Genomic DNA, 22,827 nt, shown 5'->3' on the forward strand with positions numbered 1-22,827 from the left:
ACATCCGTAAGGACTGCAAAGAAGAAAAGAAGAAGAAAAAGAAGAAGATTGATTCTGATTCTAAGTCCGAGAAGGAAGATGCTGATGCATTCCTTACAACTTTTGTGACTCATGCAGGTAATGATGCCTGGTTAATTGACTCAGGTGCATATTTTCATATTACTGCCAATAGAGATTGGTTTTCTACATATGAAGAATTTAATGGAGGTAAGGTGTACTTGGGTGATGATTTATAGTTAGATATTGTTGGTCGAGGTAAAGTTAGAATCAGGTTTTCTAATGGTAGAATAAAATAGATTAATGGTCTCTTGCATATCACTGGTTTAAAATGAAATCTTTTATCTCCGTGCAAACTGGTAGATGTGAGTGTGCAGATAGTCTTTTCTGGAGCAGGATGTAAGATGATTACGGGTGCTATGGTAATTGCTAGAGGTGTCAGGTTTGACACTTTGTATAAGCTAGACGTATACACTATTGAATGTTATAGCACTTCTATAAAAATTTCATCTGTGGAAAGATTTGAGGGTTTCACCTTCGACAGATGGAAATGGATTTTGGGTACTTAAGGGCACTCCTTCTTCTGAAGCAAATTTACCTACAAATAAGACTATGTTATGGCACCAGAGACTTGGCCACATTGGAGAAAAGGGTCTGAGGACCTTGAAAAATAAAAACCTTGTTGAAGGTTTGAATGATTGTAATGATTACTTTGATTTATGTGAGCATTGCATTTATGGAAAACAAAACCACATTCAGTTTTACTCGAGTTCTCATAAAACTTATGGTGTTTTGGATCTTATTCTTTATGATGTGTTTGGTCCTGTAGATGTTCCTTGGATTGGAAAATCCACATATTATGTTTCATTTATTGATGATTTTAGTAGAATGACATGGGTATATTTTCTAAAGAGTAAATCTGAAGTTTTCAGTCGATTTAAAGAATTTAAAGCAATGGTTGAGTTGCAGACTGGAAAGAAAATAAAAAGTTTAAGGACTGATAATGGTAGTGAATTTTTCTCTAATGATTTTGATAGATTCTATAAAGACTATGGCATTAACAGACAGAAGAAAACTCCATATGCTCCACAGTAGAATGGAGTTGCAGAAAGAATGAATAGGACACTGATGGAAAAGGCTAGAAGTATGTTGAGTGGTGCTAGTCTAGAACAAAAGTTTTAGGCTGAAATTGTTGCCACTGCTTGCTACCTAATTAACAGGTCTCCTACATAAACTCTTGTTGATAAAACGTCTATGGAAGCATGGTCGGGTCACAAGCCTTCATTGAGACATCTTAGATTTTTTGGTTGCGAGGCATATGCACATGTGCCAAAGGAAAAGCGAACAAAGTTGGAGAACAAGGTTGTGAAATGTATCGTCATCGGGTATAGTTATGGTGTGAAAGGATACAAGCTTTGGGACCCTGTTGCACAAAAGGTAATTCATAGTAGAAGTTTTATTTTTAGAGAAATTAAGTCTCCTTCTATTACATTGCAGCCAAAATAGACTAACTTAACTTCCTTACATGTATCAGTTAGAAATATCCATTCCAAATCTCATCTACATCTCATAGGGGGAAACCTTGTCTAATCAACGAAAATATATCTCCCTATCGCAACTCTCTATCTTCCTCTATTTTAGATTAGTATCTCTTGGCAAAGACATGCTCGCTAAAGTGGGGGCAACATGTAGTGTCAAAAATCTCTCTCTTTGTGATTCAATGCGACAAATGGTCCCTTCCTCCATGTCATAGGAGGTCAGGCATTGTCACCTTTGTCCTTTTGTCCACCTGGGATCACTTCATCAGCTCCAAACCAGTCTCTACCAACTTCACCAACTTGTCACCTTTGGGGACTAGGGTGTGACTCTGAGACATCCACACAGTGCGCTAGCATCCCATGAATCTGATAGTTCGCAGTTAGTTGTTTGAGCGATACGCCCGTGCTTGGCTGGAATCATAAAGCCCCTGCATGTGCCCAATGACATCGGTTTGCCTTCCAATGCCTATATCTCTCCTATTTGAAGGCATTTTTGGGATCTTTATTGGCATTTGGAGGTTATGTTTTACAGGTTAAATCTCTTGGTGATATCTCCTTGGAGAGAATTCATATTTCCTATTATAAAGACCACCATTGTTGCAACTTTCCAAATAGCTCATAGTACCATTGTCATAGAATCTTGAAAAGGGGATTTTACTTGTTCTCTTTTCCATTTATCTCACACATTATTATTCTTTTATCTTGCATTGTATTTCAATTATCTTAATCATTTATTTTCCCTATGGCTTTTATTTGGGTTGTTTGTGGAGGTGGAAACGCCAAAACAAGGGTCTGACTTAGGAAGACTCCAAAACACAACCCCCAACATTTTCTCTTTCGCTTGTACGCAGGTAGACATTCGCAAAATAGTAGATACTTTGCAGGAGGTTCCAATCGTGGACTGGTTGTGAGTCCTTCTCATCTTATTTGTTCTATTTTACTTTAGTTATTTCATATCTCATGCCTATTAGTTTAGTTTTATCACTTTCTATATATTTATCACATTATAATCACATTTGGAGTTTTTTGTACGATTTTTGTGCCTCATCCATACAGGATGACAACACACTATGCTGGTGTTCCAGGCCTGCATGCTCGTCCTATGAACAGAAGTTCAACAGAGTCATCAAGGAGCCTTCTCTGCATTCTGTCTGTTTAGTTCGATTCTTTTCATCCCCAAGCTCACCTTAGCGCCAGTTCAATTGAGCTATCAGAGGGTGGATTTGTTCTCTAGGATTCAGGTAGCAAATTTCCTTTGTTACAGAAAGAAGGTGGAATTGTATCAAATCATCTTATTGAGTTTAATACTTTTGTTACCCAATTTATTTCGATAAGTATTAATTTGGATAATGAAATAAAAGCTATTTTATTATTTTGCTTATTACCTAATAGCTGGGAAGGAGTAGTAATGGTTGTTAGCACTTCAGTGGCTGCCAAGAGCAAGTTAAATTTTGATGGTGTTGTAGTTACTCTTCTTAGTGAAGACATAAGGAGGAAAAAACATGAATCTTCTTCTGGTGCTTGACTATGGTTAGTAGGGGCAGGCCTCAAGATAGAGGCACATATAATAGTAGAAGAAGATAAAAATCTACAAAATGATCGAAATCAGGAGGCTAGAATGGTGACTATTAGAACTCTATGGTAAAGTTGGCCACACCAAAAAGAATTGATTCTCTTACAAGAAGGCACAAGAAAAGGTAAAGTATAGTGAAGCCAATATGGCTTCTGACAAAGATGATTTTTTTTAATCCTCTCAATAAGTGAAACCAGTTCAGATTTGTGGGTGTTATATTCCAGTGTGTCCTTCCATGCTAATTCGTGCATGAAGGATTTCACAAACTACCAAGAAGTTTAGTTTTGAAGAGTATACTCAAGAGACAATAAAGCATGTGAAATAATTGGAAAACGTGATATTTTGTTGTAATTGAAAGGCAGAGACAAATGGTTGTTAAAAGATGTATGTCATGTTCCAAAACTAGAAACAAATTTGAGATCTATAAGTCACCTCTATGCACAAGGATGCAACATTAATTTCTCTTTGGATACTTGGAAGATGACTAAGGGAGCCTTGGTGGTTGCAAAGGGAAACAAAGTAGGTATTCTCTATGTATTAGAGAGTCACACAGAAGTGGGAGTTGCAATGGTGGTTGAGGAAAATAGGACAAAGCTTTGGCATAAAAGGATTAGACACGAGAGAAAAAAAAGGACTTGAATTCATGCTCAAAAGAGAACAACTTCCAAGTCTGAAATTCGTTGATTTGAAGTTTTCTGAACATTTCCTCTATGACAAACAAAACTGGGTTAGCTTCTTGAAAAACGGTCATGACAAGAACACCATACATTTGGAGCTTGTTCACTCGAATGTCTTCAGTTCTATTGAGGTAACTTCTATTGGAGGTGCTAACTATTTTGTTACATTCCTTGATGATTGTACCAGGGAGGTGTGGATTTATATGCTTAGTAGGAAATTTGAAGTGTTTAGTTAATTCAATGTTTTTAAACCTTTAGTTGAGAATTAGATTGGGCATAATAGTAAATATTTACAAATAGATATTGGTGACAAATTTTGTTCATTAGAATTTAATAATTTTTGTGCAAATAATGATATTCATAGAATTATTTTTTTTCCATTTATAACTCAAGAAAATGGTGCAGTAGAGAGGTTAAATAGAATGACTTTGTAGAGAGCTAGGTGTATTCTCTTTAATACAAGTATGGGTAAAGAATTTTGGGAAGAGGCTTGTAAAACTATTTTGTATTTGATTAATCAAGCACCTTCATCTCTATTAAATTTTAATATTCTAGAGGAAAGGTGGATGGGCAAATGAATTTCTTGTAGCCATCTGCAGGTGTTTTGTTGTGAAACATTCGCTCTTGTCCCCAAGGAGAAGCAAACTAAATTAGATCCTAAATCAAGATGTTGTATGTTTGCTGGGTATGGCGAGGATCAATACTGATTCAGATTCTGGGATCTAGTTGACAAAAGGATACTTCAGAGCCATAATGTGGTGTTTAATGATAAGTCTTTTTTCTAGCATTACAAATTCAGAACAAACTAGTTATGGAGTATGTTCCTCTATCGGTCTTTGAAAATTATTGTTCACATGTTCAAAATATAGGTGTTTCACATGCATGTTTGACTCAAGTGGGAGCTTCTACTTACCATCTACAATTGAGATGATTTCTTCATCATATGGAAATATTCAGAATGATGAAGAAATTGATAGTCTGGCATCCCCTCATACAAAAGAGTCCTGGCCTATCTCCAAGCTCTTATGGCCTAGCATAGAGTAGATTACAGAGTCTTCACAACTCATCACAGAGACTTCACGACTTTATACAGGACATCCATAGCTTATTACAAACCCTTTAAAATCTCTATAGGAACATTCTATTCAAATAGAGCTTGATATAGAGCTTTCACGGCCTGGTTTAGAGCCTTCATGGTTTGGCATAAATCTTTCATAGCCTGGAACATAGCACATCTTTGAACGCTCATGACTTGGCAAAGGTCACACTACAATTCACTTACATGATAGCAATCAAAGGGAATAGATTGTCTTGTGCCACCTATACTCCACACTCTGACTCAACTACAGAGGCTTCATGCCTTTATGTTGAGGTGTCCTGGCTCAATCAAGAGCCTTCAAGGCTTCATGTTGAAAACTGTTGGGGCCCAATTCATTCATCACCTTCTGCAAAAACTTTATGGGCACCAAAAAAATGAGTTTGTGTTGACTTCTCGCCATAGTATATAGACCATTCATGGTATATCTATGATATCTCATAGCCCGTGTCTGATGATAATTCCACACTCAAAGCCCATTCTATTGAAAATTTGTCCAATAATTGGACAATCTCTACCTCTAGTATGCATACAGAACAAGAAAAAATTGATTCCCATGACCAATGGAAAATAAATTTGCATTTTGGAAATGATTTGAAGAGGGGTAATTTACAATCAGAACACACTTAGTTGAGGAAATCTAATAGGGAGTGCCAACCTCTTACAAAAATTCCAGACAATGAGTTATCATTCTCTAAGGAGGGAGAGCCCACATTGTTTCTCTCTAATCAAACATAGCCAACATTTTTCAAAGCTGCTTCCAAGGAAGCTAATTGTCATAAATGGTAGGATGCAGTGCATGAGGAGATGGATCCATTAATGACAAACCAAACTTGGGATTATGTACCTCTTTTGCCTAATAGGAAAGCATTAAAGAACAAATGGGCTTACAAATTGGAGTATAGAGCCAATAAAAGTTATCATGTCAAGGTGGTTGTGAAAGGTTACGGTCAACAAAAGGGAGTAAAATTTGATGAAATATTTTCACCAATTGTGAAAATGATAATGTTTCAAGCAATTTTGGGTCTCGCAATTGTTTTGGACCTTGAGCTTGAACAACTTGATGTCAAGACTGCATTCTTACATGAAGATGTTGATGAAGAATTGTACATGAGAAACCTAAATGATTTTCAAAACAAGGGCAGGAACATCTTTATTGCAAGTTGAAGTGAAATTTGTATGGGCTCAAGCAAGCCAAAAATAGTGGTATCTTAAATTTGATCACTTCATGACTGAGCATAAATTCATATGGTGTGACTCTGATCCATGTGTTAATTTCAAACTGCTTCCTAATGGTGATTTTGTTATACTTTTACTTTATGTTGATGACATGTTAGTGATCAACACTAGCATAAGTTTGCTCATGAGCTGAATAATCGATTAGCTAACAGATTTGTCATTAAAGATTTAGGGGCAGAAAAAAAGAATCCTAGGAATGACTATTTCTCATGAAAAATGAAAGAAATCAATTTGTCATAAAAAAAATACATTGATAAGGTATTGGATAGATTTAGTATGATAGGAGCTAAGCCTGTAAGCACTCCTTTAGCTGGTCATTTTGTTTATCTTCTGAAATGTGTTCTAAAACACAAGAGGATCAGGGATTTATGAAAGGCATTCCTTATGCATCTACATTTGGCAGTATTATGTATATCATGGTCTTTACTCATCCAGTGGGAGTAGTAAGAAAATCTATGAGTAATTCTAGTAATCTTCATTGGGATGGTCAAATGGATCTTAACATATTTAAAAGGTACTTCTGATTATGATTTGTGTTTTGGAAAGGACAATGCACAACTACAAGGGTTTTTTTATTCTGATCTAGGCAGGGATTTAGATAAATGAAAATCTACTACTAGTGATGTCTTCATTTATGGTGGGGCAACCATTAGGTGGATTTCCAGATTGCAGCCATCAATTTCTCCTTCTGGACACTGAGGCTAAGTACATGGCTCTCTTTGAAGGGGCAAGGGAGATGATATTTTTACAGCATTTGTTAAGTGGGTTAAGCTATAAGCAATTTTATTTTGTTCTATTATGTGATAGTAGTAGTGCCTTTCTTATGGATAAGCATCATACATATCAATGTCAATCTAAGCATATTGACTTGCAACATCATTACATTTGATATATAGTTGAAGAGGGCAAGTTACGAGTTGTGAAGATTGACACAACTATGAATCTAGCTGATGCTTTGACAAAGGTAGTCCTGAGAGAGGCTCAATATTTGTAAGAATTCTCTCCACATTGTAAAAATGTGACATTACACGAAAAGAAAGAGAAGTCTCTGATATGTGATAGTCTTTGTTGGCCTACAAGTGGGATTTTGTTGAATATTTAAAACCCAACGGTCATGCCTTTTGGCTATTCAAATTCTTGTTGAGGTTGATATCTATTTTATTGATGTATTCATTGTTATAAAAGATATATGGTTGTAAAGCTGAGATTAATATAATATATTCCCCGCTTTAAGAATGGATGTAGCCAGATTTGGTGAGCCACTATAAATCTTTGTCTGTCTCATTTAGATTCTTTCTTTGTTTCTGATTTCTGCACAACTTTGTTTGAACCATCATTTATAGAAGGCAATTATATTAAAATACATAAATCTATTTAAATAAAAAAATGTATAAATTATTTCAACTTTAAAGATATTAATTTGCTTAATAATTATTTTAATTTAAAATTTTAAACAATATCAAACTAATCGAGTCAAATATTTAGGCAAAAAAACAAGTAAACTTTATATACTTATCACATAAAACAACAAACATTGACTTATCTGGAAATATTTAAAATAGTTCACCTGCATTATCTCTACTTCTGCTTTTTGCATCGAATTTGTAGAAGGATTCATGTGTCATGTTATGCTAACATATTTTACCATGCATGCTGCCAGGTAGCATTAGAGAACAACTAGCATACACATCAATTAGATAACCTCTAATTCAGAGATATAATCTTTCGACAGCCCATAACTAGTGATATGAGTGTTTCTCATTTAAATTTTGTGTTTATTTTGCCATCAAATTCAAACCAGATTCGTGCAAAATCAAAATAACCTTTTAGTTTCTGAATTTAGCTACTGTGTGGTTTCTAATTACTTTAGTTTTTTAAATTAGTACTAATCTATGTTTATTTTCTAAAATTTGTGAAGAAAGTTGTAGATCTTGCTTTGATATAGTTCTTTTTCGAGGAATATTTTTTATTTTAATACACATAATAGTTACATTTATAGTGCGAGGGTACTCTTCTTCACTTTACAAGATAGCGGTAAAATTTTATTAATTGATTAAATCAGATATTTTTTTGTTATCTAAAATTTTAAGAAGGTGAGATAGAAAATATTTTTTGTTTTAAAAGTTTTAGGTTTAGGAATTTCTTGTACTTTATTTAGTAGTTCTTTGGATCTTCAGTAACAGTCATGTGGAATGGGGTGAATGATTACAACATCTCTTTTGTTAATTAGAAGACAAATAAGAAGCGTCATTAAAAATATGTACAAAATTCAATTTTTTGTATTTAAAATCTATCACTTCATTTCAATTTTTTTGTATTCAATTTTTTATTTTTTATAAGATTAATTTTCACATAAATAACAAAATTGAAACACATCGATAAATCTTTAATCTCTAATTTTAAATAGACCAAATGAAATGGGATCGACAATCTCTTTCATAGGACCAAGCCTTTGTGAGAAGATATTTTTTCATCTTTGTGAGAAGATATCTGTTCTTAAATCACTTTAGGTTTGCTTTGGTTGCATAAATGAAAATTAATTTTTACCATTTTTATCTCCTATTTAAGGGTTAAAAGGTTTTGGAGCCAAAATTGAAATACATCCGTAAATCTTTAATCTTTAATTTTAAATAGACCAAATGAAATGGGATTGACAATCTCTTTCATAAGACCAAGCCATTGTGAGAAGTTATTTGTTCATCTTTGTGAGAAGATATCTGTTGTTAAATCACTTTAGGTTTTCTTTGGTTACATAAATGAAAATTATTTTTTATCATTTTTGATCTCCTATTTAAGGGTTAAAATTTTTTGGAGCCAAAATCATGTAGGTCTATTTACCTATTTCTAGCTCATATCTACTTTAAAGTTAAACCAGAAAGTAAATTATACTTTTTCTTTAGCTAATATTTATGAACACCTAATTCTATTATATCAATATGCTCAAAACATTTGAATAAAAAATTAGCAAACAACTTTGCCACAATGGGTAATTGACATTATGTTGCAAAGTTGAAAGCACTAATGAAAACGGGGAAGGTGGAAAATCCTTGAAAGCACAAGAATAGTGGCTTCACAAAACTATCTAAGAGAAATGGATGAAAATAAGAGATGAGATTGCAAACAATATTAATAAAATGGAGGAGAAAACTGATCAAAACCAAAAATGGCAACCATAAAAGTGCCACTAGCTGATAAAAAATTCAACCATCCATCATGGGTCTGACTGCAAGAAAAGACATAGGGAAAATTAATTCAAAAATTAATTAAAATTTATCTAATTATACATGCAAATTAATTGGTTAATTTGTTGCAAATTGTGAAATTATCAATCTAATTAAAACTATAATTATAAAATGAGTACTCTAGGTACAACACTCAAATTTCTTCTAGATTCATGGCCTCCTTGTTGGATAACAATGTCCCTAAGGGAGAGGCTATAGAGCTTGCAACCCAATTATTTGAGTCAGAACTACTGGTAGAATTAGATAGTGTTATGAAGTATTCTTTACATGGACTAGTATTCTGAGGCTGGGGGACGTAGAATCACTAAATGATCCAAGAGAAGCTATCACTTTCTACCCCTTCCTATTGGATCTCAAGGGCCCAACCCTTATGAGACATAGGGACATTGTTGTTGTGGCACATAGATATTTTAAATGGAAGTTTTTATTTGACAATGTTGAATACCTAGATAAGGAGGGCGAATCCAAGGACTTTGCCATTTTAAATGGCTTTCTTATTCCCAAGGAAGAAAATGAGCCTCCTTGCTCAAGTGGAGATGAACCAATAGGCCTATAGAGACACAATAGAGATGGTCGAGGCCATGGATGTGGCAGGCGTCATGGTTGAGGGCATGGTTGTGGTCGCGATCGATGTTGTAGACATGATAGTCCTCACCCTTGGTCTCCTGCCTAGGGGTTGAATTCATCAGAAGAAATGAAAGATATGAATCTTTTTGCTATTTTGATTATGAATTTGTGTATAGTTTTATGGAAATTTGTAAAAATAGTTTGATGATAATTTCTGGTTTGGAAGAAGATAGGTCGATATAAAAAATGCTCCACATGAACTTTCTCAAAAATGTGGGAAGGAAAATAGCTCCCATCAAGGATTAAGTCCTTATTTTGACCTTTTTAGTTTCATGGAAGGCCCTAAAGGGCTCGCTAATTGTTAATCTCTATGTATTTTGAAAACCTTTACTTCTTAATACTAATACCTCTGGCTCTATCGTTTATCGACCATATATATATTTATATATGAAAGCTAATTCAAGATAAAATCTTATGTCAAAGATTGAGGTTTTTTTACATGTAGATGACCAAAATCTTATTCCAAAAAGGAATCTCATAGAAATTTAACAGAATTTGTAGCAGAGGATATATAGCAGCTTTGAGATATGAATCTAAATGACTTTAGTAAATAAATTTAGAGACAAGAATCAAAATCTATAAATTCAGAAACAAGAATCAAAATCTACAACTTAGCTTCGAAAATAAAACATAATTTTAAAAACCCAATTTGAGAGACAAATAAAGAATTTCATACCTGACCGATCTTGTTACCAAGCTCAATAGCCAAACTCAAAATAATCCAAAGTTCCAAAATTTTATTAATTTTGTAAATAAATCTAAATAAATATAATTTCTACAATAACTATTATTCCGATTAGCTAATGGAACAAATAAATCATTTAAATTCTTTATAATTTTCAAAGCGGGTTGGTCAACTGAAAATTAAAAAAATGCATCAGGTTGAAGCATAAGTATGCCAAGAACCACTAAAATAGAAATAAGTACAAAGACATTCAGATATCGAATGGCCTTAGCTTTATAAAATTAGGTGTCTACATTGTAGTTCCACTACATTAATCATAGTGATTCAAACAGAATTTGTCTACAAAATAGAGGAAGGGTTACATAGTGCTACTTAAATTTATACTAATCCACACGATGGGTCCTCTGATAGAGGAAGAGTTAGTGCGGGTCAAATTTTCACGTCAAATCATTGTCCTGATACCTCCAGATTATACTCATTCAAAATAAGAGTTTCCGCAAATGCTTTTAACTATATCACATTGTAATGTCATGGAAGATACTCGTCTTCAGTGGAGATTGGTGTGGAAAGTTTCTGCAACTATTTTGGCTGAAGAGTCAAGATACTGATTCAAAAGGTATCTGTTCCCCGTTAGTGGAAAGCTTAGTGCGTGTCAAATTTTCACAAGTCACATCGTTGTCCAAATCCCTCAAGATGATACTCTTTTGATTTGAAATTAAAGTTTCTGCAAGTACTTTAACCATTTCACATTATGATTTCATGGATTATACTCGTCATCACTTGAGATTGATGTGGAAAAGTTTTTGCATGTTAATTTCAGTGAGGTCGCCATACTCATTCAAACAAGATATGTCCCCAATAAAGAAAGAGTTAGTGCGTCTCAAATTTTAACGTCACATCATTGTCTACATCCCTCGCGATGCTACTGACTTGAAATAAAGGAGAAAGAGAATAAAATCTCACATTAGAATGCTGCGATATCTGAGGACTTTATCAGAGCTTGAACAAAAGACAAGAAGATTGCATGGCTATCAACCAGGCCACTTCAAATTGCAAAACAATAAGATGATCCAAGTCTATGCCGGCTAAGAGAGCCACTACCAAAAGAAGGCAAAACACCTATATTGAACTGCAGAAGACGCTGACAAAAGGCACAAGAGATTGCTAACTTTTTTTTGGTTTAGTCCTCTTGGCATGACAAATCTCATAGATGCTTATCTAATGGAGGCAAATAAGTTAGATGGATCAAATTATGTCAATTGAAAGCTCAAGATGCAGATTTTAATGGATTTTAATGGAAGGGTATAATGTTTGGAACATTGTAAGTGGTACGGAGGATAAACTTACTACTTCTCAAGTAGTTGTTCAAGATTGGACGAAAAGGCAATCCAAAGCTAAGATTTTCTTTTGGATGTTTATAAAAGACTCAATCATCCCTTACATATGAAAGATCATTATATCTACTAATACATGGATAGCTTTCAAAGGTTTGTATAAGATTTCAAACACAAATAGAAAAAGTCTTTCAATTAAAATGGAAGTAAATGAAAGTATTAGTAATTATTTATTTGAAGTTAAAGAATTTGTTGGCATTAAGGTGTCTCAATCTTCGTAAATTATAACATTGATTTTGTTATATTTATTTTTTATTTTAATTTATTAATTGCCTACAAATGTCTAATCATTTAGTGGGACCCATAGGCTTGGTGACATCTTACTTGGTGATGACTGAATTACACATATATTGCACATGTAGAGGTAGGCATCCCACTTTCAGGATCTTGACAAATGTTATGTTATGATAGTTTTATGACAAGATTCTATGACACACTTACATATAACAACCTATGACAAATTCTATGAAAAAATGGACAAGTGGCAGGAGATAGTTTTGCATGGAGAAGGTGGGTGCCCAAATTGGATTATGACAGGATATAAAAGAATCAACTAATAATAGTCAATTATGATGGATTCTCTTACAATTGTAAGTGTTGTAAGTTATGACATATTCTGATAATAGTTGTAAGATGTTTAAGAGCATATGTCATACCTAAAAATAGTAAATTTTGGGTGCCCAACTTAAGAGGATTGAATGGGGAGTCTTTTGAAGATGTAAATGTGTCATTTGCAAATTTTATGATGGCTGAAAAATAGGGCCAAATGTTTTGGATGACTCCATCTTATATCTCAATCTAGAAGCTACCTCATGGGTTGTATTTCTATAGCCTTGGATAGTATTAGTCATGATATCTTTTATAGGTGAAGTATTATGCTACCAGAAATGATCCAAATTGTAGGTTGTTAGTTGTAGACTCATATTGAAGAAGTTACATGTTTGCATTGTATCCATTAGTTTACTATAATAGAAAGTACCATGTTTTTGGAGTGTGGCATTTTTCTCCTAAAAAGGTTTTACCCATGATATATCTTATGTTCATTATTGTATATCTTTATGCATGTTCATTATCTTCTTATGGATGTGTTTCTTATTTTGTAATGGTTAGGATTTGTAAAGAAAATTTGCACAATCTCCTCCACTAGATTAGTCTTAGGAAGCATTTTCTACACCTTAGCTTCCTTTTAGTTGGTATCAGAGCATGGCCACTTTTGGTTTCGTTGTTGGGTAGTGAGTGCTTTGTACTGATATCAATTTGAGTGAGAGATTTTGTTGAGTATTTTGAAAATCTTGGTGTAGGAAGAAGATGGCAATCACAATTGCAAAAGCTGATATAGAGAAGTTTAATGACAATGACTTCAAACTTTGGAAGTTGACAATGAAGGATATGCTTATGGATAGAGATCTATGGGTTGAAATATCTAGAACAAAACTATAGACTAAGAGTCAAGAAGCTTGGGATATGATGGATCAAAAAGAAAAGCCTATCTCATAAAGATTTATTTACTAAACTCTATTCTGTTGAATTTCCATGAAGAGAAGACTCCAAAATAAATTTGGAAGAGGCTTGAAGATGTTTATCAATCTAAATCCCTAGTAAACAAGATTTTCCTAAGAAAGAAGATATATTATCTAAAGATGGAAGATGGAGGATCTATTGCTAATCATCTTAGTGCATTCGACATGATTATTGCTCAATTAGTATATGTTTGTGACACGATCAAAGAGGTTTTGAACACTTTAGGATTCTGTGAGGGGGTTGTGAATCAACATATATTAAATCTTAACCAATTTAACCATTCATTTATCATTCATCATGTGGAGGGGAAAAAGTGAGGCCTGGTGACTAGGACCAAATCCCACTTTAGCCAGCACATTGGCAATACGAAAGAGCCTAGGGAGATATCTCACTTTGGATATTTCTTGTGAGAAAGAGAGAGCCAAGGATTATCTCTTAGGGTTTCTATTCCTCTTGCTAAATAGGAAGATAAGATATGAAAGATTGATCAACTAGACTAGGAGATGAACAATGAAGGGTACATAAACTAAAATTGAAGAAACATGCAAATCTGAAGCTGAGATAGTGAAAGAAGAGAAGGGGGAGGAATTTGGATGTGTACCTGATACCAGAAAATGAGCCAAATTGACCAAGACCAGGGCACCACGCCCCTGTTCCTGATGATTTGACAAAGAGTTGCAACAAAAGGGCTGCAAACCTGAGACCCTGATCCTTCACCCTATTGAAAATCATTGAAATTGAGGGGGATCAGGGTGCCATGCCCCTATCTCTAATGAATTTGGTGCATTTTGAGGCTTTAGGGTTGTCCATGTGTCTTTTGTTGACCTGAGAAGCCTTCTGTGTACTTGTTTCTACACCTACAACTGAAAAATAGGGTTTTGGGTGGCTATGTAGGGTTTTGCCTCAGTCAAACCCCTATGTTGGTGATTTCTACCTCCACAAATAGCCAATAATGTACTGAAAATGTGTGTGCTAGAACCTTGTGTGTATGCAAGATCCTAAAATGAATGCAAACAATCTAGAGAAACCCTAAAGATTAAACCCTAAATACTTGTAATTGACAAAGTAAATGCTCTAAATCAATGATGCAAAGTGATCTAAAGAATGAATGCAAATATGCAAATTGATGTAATGAAACTCATGCAAAGACATTAAAACAACATGAAATCATACCCAACCCCTAAGGGAGGGGTATAAGTCAATCATCAGTCGGTGATCTCCTATTATTCTTCAATGTCTTCAAGGCTCCTAATTTATGATGAATGCTAAAGAAAAATACTTGATGAATGCTTGATGAATGTTGTTGAATGTTGTTGAAGACTCCACATAAGCTTCTCTTTCACTACATAGAAGGCTCCTTTTGTTCACTCCAAAAGCTTTTTCCTAGATTCGATTAGATCTTAGTTGTCTTCAAATGAAGAAAGAGAGCTCTTATGTATGAAACCCTAGATCTTAATTCCGTCTTTAGGCTAATCTAGGATTTGAATTTTCTACCAATTTCTTGGGGTTAAGCATTATAATATTATAGAATTATGCTCCCAAATTTTTGGGAAAAATGTTGGGGACTGTGTGCAAAGTGCACATGGTCCGACCAACTTTTCACCAAATTTTCAGAGTCATTAGATATGATGATATTAGTCTAAATCTTAGAGTTCCAACTGATTTCGAGATGTTTTGATATACGAAATCAGGCCCTTAAAGGTCAAAATAAGACATAATTAGGGTTTATGATTTAATGATTTATTGGAGTAATAAAATAAAAAGGGGCACACTTAAGGTAAAGAGCACAATTTTATTATGTATGAAGTGATGAAATATGACTTTACATTTAATTTAATTAATTAATTAAATGCTTAAAGGGAAATTACGATGCAAGATGCAAACACACTAAGGTGGGTGCTAAACTAAGCGTAGAATTGTACCACCCTAGCAAGAGTGTACAATTTATGACACTACACGTCATATGTGTAAAAAGTAAAGAATAGAAAGAACAAGAGAAATCACATATGAACACCAATATTTTTTATGTGGAAAACTCAATGAGGAAAAAATAATAGTGATAACTATCCCACTATATGAAAATAGACTACAAAATTTTAAGTTCAAGGCCAAGGAAGCTCACTACTCCTGATTTTGAATTGCAAGACTGGGGTACACAACCTCAGAGAAAGATACAAGAAACTTGTGGATATTGAGGATCACTTCTTCAAGCCAAGATATAAATATTCTAAATATAATGAATCAAGATGATTGAACTATGGAGAAATGCATCCTTTCATATGCAAAATATAGTTCACTATTATTACACATCTAAAACTACCTTCATCTCTTCTTAACTACACTTGTGAACCTTCAAACTCACAAGATACACCATACACCACTTCACATCTCTCTTATGCCACACTTTTTTTATCTTCCAAAACTATTTCATCATTATATACCATTCACAATCAAAGACACATCAATTAGGTTGGCCTAACTAGATGTAGTGTGTAGGATATAAACAGTGGCCCAGAAACAATATTCAAATAAATACAAAGTTATAATGAAATGTCTTACGAATCACACCATTTTAGAACACCTTCCTATCTATCTGATATTAATGCCTAACATTTTGCATGCTACCACATGGACCAAAGTGGGACAAGTTGCCTCAAAGGATAGAGCTATTAGGGTACAACAACCAAGCTTACTCAAAACATGATGTTGACCCCCACAATTATTGTGAATGCACAACATAGTATCACCTAACACCATAATCGATAAATCACTGAACCACACCAACAAAATTAGTGAAGGTAGCGGAATACAATGCATTCCTACAAATTGTCAATCTATCACTATATGTGCCAATACTTGGACTATACTAAATCCAACTGTAGATCAAATGAGAACATACAAACTATAATATATCATTCATTTGCATCCACTAATATCATGCTACAACAAGTAATGATGAAGCAATGTGCCATAGAACAGGCCAAAAAATATGAACATAGTCTAACAAACGGTTCAATGAAACAATGACACACAACCAACACCTATTGCAAACCACTAAAATCCTCTCTAAATCTCCAAAAAATCCATAATATAATTTGACAAATCATTTGTATAAACTACCATTCATCTCTATATATCCACATGAATGTAGAACTAATCCTCTGATACTGCACTATTTCAAACCACTACTGAATATACATCCACACCAAAGATATCAACAAGTTTGACATCAATGAAAACAAAAACTCATATTTGCAACAATATTCCCCTTTTTCATTGATGACAACACTTGCGCCAACTATAAATCAATTATCTCTCCACTGAATTATCTCCCCCTTTGATGTCAAGGACAAAGGGTGTCTCTGTAATACAAGCTATATATACAAGAGTTCAACATTACTCCTATTTGTGGAAACTCCTCAAAAATGAATCCAACTTGAAAGACAAAACTATACTCTAATCAAGCATCTACTTATCTACATATATACAAGAGAAAAATTTCCTTATCGACAAGAACTTAAGCACCTTGCAAAGTTGGGGGCATGAAGCCCTTATGAATGAATCCAAGCTCCATCCATGTTGTCTTCCAATATTCTCTTGTAGAGGAAAAGAATGTACATTGAATTTCAATCTTTAGTAGAAGATCCTCTACCTCTTTGCAACTAACCAAAACTATCACAGATTACTCTTAACTCCTAAGAGTCTTCAAGCAATTTCCCCATACTAGTGAGCTTCAGGTCTACCCCATGAATTATTTACTAGATTCAATTTTATGTACAAATTAATTATTTGAATTCTAATGCTTCCATCTCCATCCTTCTTCAGGTCACTTGAATTGGAAAACCATACAATTTGTGACTCCAAAATGTCTATTTTTCCCTTAATTTATTTGGTAGATTTCGTCCACTAATGGAAAAACTTATATACCATTACTACATCATATAAACTCTTATTAAATACACTTATACCACCCTATATTCAAGCGTGTGCATTTACACACTTATTTACTAACTCCTCTAATCTCTTCTCCACATCTTTCAAAAAAAATTCTTTAGAAGTTAGAAGAACAATCTTTTAAGCTATTAACTAGCAGTTGTAATTGCTCTACATCACTCAGAGTCTCATCCAACACAACCTTCAAAAGTTTCTTAGGGAGAAACTTCACTATATCATTAATCAACTTTGAACTCTCAATTCATTAGTTGATGGACTTCTTCTGTGCTAAGTGATGAAGAATATCACCCAGATGTAACACGCATGGAGGTGACAATTGGTTAAGATCCATCTAACATTGTGACATGGGAACCTAAAGCACCTCAACAGTAATCACCAATTCAAACTTCATTTGTAGCTATAATAATTATGATATAGAATCTTCAAAGGGTAAAGAAGATTCTCTACTAGATATACTTCTTTCTTCTTCCTCTATTTTCTTCTCCTCCTCCTTCTTTTCCTAACTTTTCTCCTTCTTCTCTAGGAAACTCTTCATAGGAGAAAACAAAGTCTTCCATTATTATTTTGTAGCCTCATCTATTGTATCCTTAGTTTGCTTGACCATCCTCTAATAGTGATTTAGATCTTCTCACATTATGATATATTTTTTTAAAAGTATTAAGAGCCTACACAATCTTGGATCTTTCTTCTCTAGATAAAGGGCTGCACATCTTGTCTAAAGCCTATGTCCTCATGTTGAACTCTTTCATCACTACATCCTTCCTTTTCTCTATCATGGCTTCTAACAACTCATCCAATAACTTATCAACAATATCTTTGATAGTCTTATCAAACATTACCAAGTACCAGACAATTTCCTTCTCTATCTTCACTCTATCTTTCAAAGTGGCACCCTTGTATAGAACTATAGAAATTTCCAAAGAATTATGCACACAAATAGAATTTACTAAATACTTAAGATCAAGCACTTGGTAATCCTCATCAATCATATGGGATCCTATGTTCTTCTTCTTCTTTGATATCTTTTTTTCCTTCTTCACTTCCTTCCTCTTCTTAACAAAGGTATTTTCTAGAGAGACTAAAGTCTTCTTTCTCTGACTCAAAGACATGCAATGCCCTCTTAATTTTCATGATCCCCAACTTTTATTTTGTTCTTGAAGGCCTTTATCTTATAAAAAACTTTTCCTTTTGTACCTATTAATTTGTATTACTACTATCAACTTCTTCAATAATAGGCTTTGAACCTTTATTTCCTCTTGTTGCCTTTTTCTTAGGTCTTTGTCCTTTCTTCTCACTTGTGACTGATCTTGGTGGGTTTCTAGAGGAACCGGTCTTCACTAGAGGAGAGGCAAAAACTGACCTAGTTCTCCTATGTGCTTGATTTCCAAATTCTTCTTCAAGTGTTGGTAGAATTATGTTTTGGTAATGCTTGTCCATTCTCTTTGCATGACCTTTCTCAACTTTTTCTTGGATTATCTTGTTCAAGATCTCTATAGTAGTTCAAAACCTATCTTTATTTGGATCTACCAATAAATTTCGTAATGTATCAATTCTCTTTTCAACATCTTCCATAGATTCCTCATAAGGTAACTTAGGCAACCATGAAACCTCCAGTTCAAAAACATATATGTAACAATAGTCCCTACTCAATAGAAAAGTGATTTCATTCTTGTATTTCCAGACCAATTCAACAAGGATTCTTTATCTCTCCTATATATATTATCTTGAAAATGTTTTACCCACCTCGAGTACAGGGTGTTGAAGGCTTTTGCATCCTTGTAAAAACTATAAAATGATGCTTTATTTCTACTACTACAGGAGAGAACTCATTCCAAATGTTATTCTTGATCTATAAAACCTCATTCATGAATATAAATGCTAGACAAATTATCAGATTCTCATACCTAAATGGATACTTTGATATCTTCATATTTTCCAAGTTATCTAGTAGCTACAACCTCAATAACTCACACAAATCAAATTCCTTACCTTAAACCACCATATAATGTGTATTGTAGATTATGGTAGCAGTGGAAAAACTCCCAATATTTAAAATAGATCTTTTATGCCACACCGTTGATCGTGTACTAGACACTTAGATTAGTAATATCTTCAACTTTCATTTCCCTCTTATCAGATTCTAAATTGGTTAGCTAAGTGACTTTTTCATTATTTACCATCTTAAACATCAAGGTATTGTTGATGAAGTATAATCCATAATCTAGGCAAAGCCCTAATGGCATCCCTCGTGATTTTGCGTAGCTAGTCTAAAAAAATTGTGTCTCCATGGATCTAACTTAGGATAATTTGAATCCATACATGCTCATAGTTTAACTTGAGAAATTATTTCCATATATTCAAACCTAACTATAGAATATGCTTGTATTGTGCTTTTAATATTGTCAAATGGCCCTCTACTAACTACTTTCATGCATCATTAAAATTTACATGACTTACCTCTAATAAGGGTACATGGATGTAAGTCATAATATCTCTTGTATATACCACATCAATTGAGAACCTAAAAAAATCTCCTTCCTTGTCTCTTTCCATGGCAACATATGGATAAGGCTTGAATATCGGTCATGGTTTTAAAGATGGATCAACAACAATTAGCGTAGCCATTTTCACCAAACAAACTAAACTAAAATAATAAATACTGCAAAATAATATTGTTGCACAATTTCTTAAATCCTTCCTTGCACTGAATAGCTCTGAAATGTGCAATATCACAAGTGATAAAAATGAATTCAAAACTCAATGTATTTGTTAGCATCAACAACTTAGGGTTTTCCACCATAAATACATTTTAACGTTACACAAAAGAGTCGTTACTCTATTTTGACAAAAATTACAAATTTTTCTGGAAACATCTAGAATACTTTGGAAATACCTTCCCAACATCTACCAAAATTATAACAAGCTAGCATCCAAACCACAATGGGGATTCATAAGATCTTCAATTATTTCTCCTCCTGAGACAACACTCTCTATCTAGTTTTTTGAAGAAGCATATGCACAACCTGTAGACATGAACCCATCCTCTATCTTTCCTTCCACATTCTCATTAGATTTGTTCACCCATGTTTTCTTGTTCTTCTCATTTTCCTCATTAAAACCAACCTTTTTTACTGGACTAGAAGTCTTCTCATTCTTCCCTCTCTATAACCTAGTAATATGTTATAATTTAATGCAGTTATAACAAGTCAAACCTTTATCTGGACTATTTCCATTCCTTCTAACATTAGACATTCCCTCAACAACCTTATGCCCAAACATGTTGCAATCATAGCAATATCCATTGAATTATTAAATATTTCTATCATATTTTGGATTCAAATATCCATTCAATTCCATCCTACTCCTACACTCATTTGCCTTATCTTCATATTTGTTGCAAGTGTAGCATTGACCATTAAATGGCTGAGATATGATCTAACTTATACATTCATTAGTTGCATGTCCAAACTTATTAATACATTCTTTGAGCAAGAGGAGAACTCCTAAATTCTTCTTATTCCAAACAAGAATGAATTTTTTTTTCTTCATTGGTTTTCTTCAATTTAATTTTTACCTTTTCCTTTCCTTTATCCTCCTTTCTGGGAATCTTAGAATATTCACCTTTATCAAAACCAAGTCCGCATTTCTCTATCATTTATTCTAAGCACTTAGCATCATGTCAAGTAGTTTACTACTACCCTTAAGCTTTAGGCTCTTATCAATTTGTTATTTTCCTTCTTTCCACTCTTGCCTCAGCATGACCCCTTATTCTTCAAGTTTGGTATGCTCTTTAGATTTGATATGTAGCTTTATTTCAAGATCATCAATAGTCATCTTTCCTTCAAATTCATTTTCCATATAACCAACATTTTCTTCTATCTTTTTTCATTTTTCCCTACTTCATCCAGATGAGCAATAACATATATGTTGGTGTAAATATTTATTCTTCTAGGATATAATTACACTTTACTTAAGTTGACTTAGGATAATGGATCTCATCATATTTTGGATATGAGACAATTAGGGAAGTTTGCACATAGGATGATGCTTGTAGGAGAAATTCCACCTTTTGTGGTCTTATCTTGTTGTTACATTCCACATTCAGTGGGTGATCCATCTCTTGTGGAATATTATACTATTTTTCCTACCTACCCCTACATTTTCTTACCTATCCTTGTTTCTCATTGAGCCACATTTCATGATTGTGTTCTCAAATATCTATTTGGCCTTCCTTATATAAGTAGTCCCATATTCATTGTATTGGTTAATCCAGTTGATCACTTTTGCATATTGATAAGAATAAAAAAATTTCTTGTCAAACTATTGTCTCTCTTTTGTGTGCTTTTCATTGTGCCCTTGATCTTGGCAAAATATCACATGGTATTAGAGCCATTCGTGCTTCATTGATTGGTCTTTGGGAGACATCTTGGAAGACATCTAATTTAAGATCTGAGGTACTGCACATTTTGGAGGCATCCTAGAGAGTTTTTGACCTCACCAATGCATCTGGGAGGCCGTTTCCATAAAATTTGAGTATAAACTCAACCTATTTTGGAGGAAGTTGATTTTTGGGCTTGGAAGAAAATTTCGCCTATTTGGGTAAATATCGTACAGATTTTTCAAAAAATCATTTATTTATTGTTTTGCAAAACAAATATATTTATTTATTACGCAGAAGCTTTTTTTAGTTGTATTCAAGAAAAAATCTTAAAAATTATTATTATTGTAGGGGGGGAGCCATTACCCCACCCCCTGACCTGTACCACGTACCTGCCAGGCTGCAGGGTACGTCGATCATTATCTTCTTTGGGCTTCTCCTGATTCTAACGACAGCTCCAGTTCCTATCGGCCCCCACACATCCGCAACTCCGGCAACTTCCGGCCCTTGTGGCTCTGACGACCTTAGCTCCCCGACAGCACCACTCCATGTTGACCGGCCCTTGGCAACCGATCTCGCCTGGCTTTTTCGGCCCCCTGCCATCCACTGCCTCTGAAAACCGCACCTTCACTCTGGCTCCGGTGACCTCAATTTTTCAGAAGCTTCCTCCGCCGGACCCCATCGACCGTACATGTCGCCCGCCCCCGCCAATTGTCCACAATGACGCTTCCTGGCCCCACATAAGCAACCTTAACCGACACATGGCCAATTATTATTAGACCAAGCAGGTTCCAGTTTGTGTGCCACATTACCAATCCATCTGATGACACATAATCAGTCGTATAGTACTAATTGCACAGCCAACAGCCTTGTCAGCCTGCCACGTCACCCTATTCGTATGGTCAG

This window comes from Cryptomeria japonica, chromosome 5, assembly GCF_030272615.1.
Source record: "Cryptomeria japonica chromosome 5, Sugi_1.0, whole genome shotgun sequence".
NCBI lineage: Eukaryota > Viridiplantae > Streptophyta > Pinopsida > Cupressales > Cupressaceae > Cryptomeria > Cryptomeria japonica.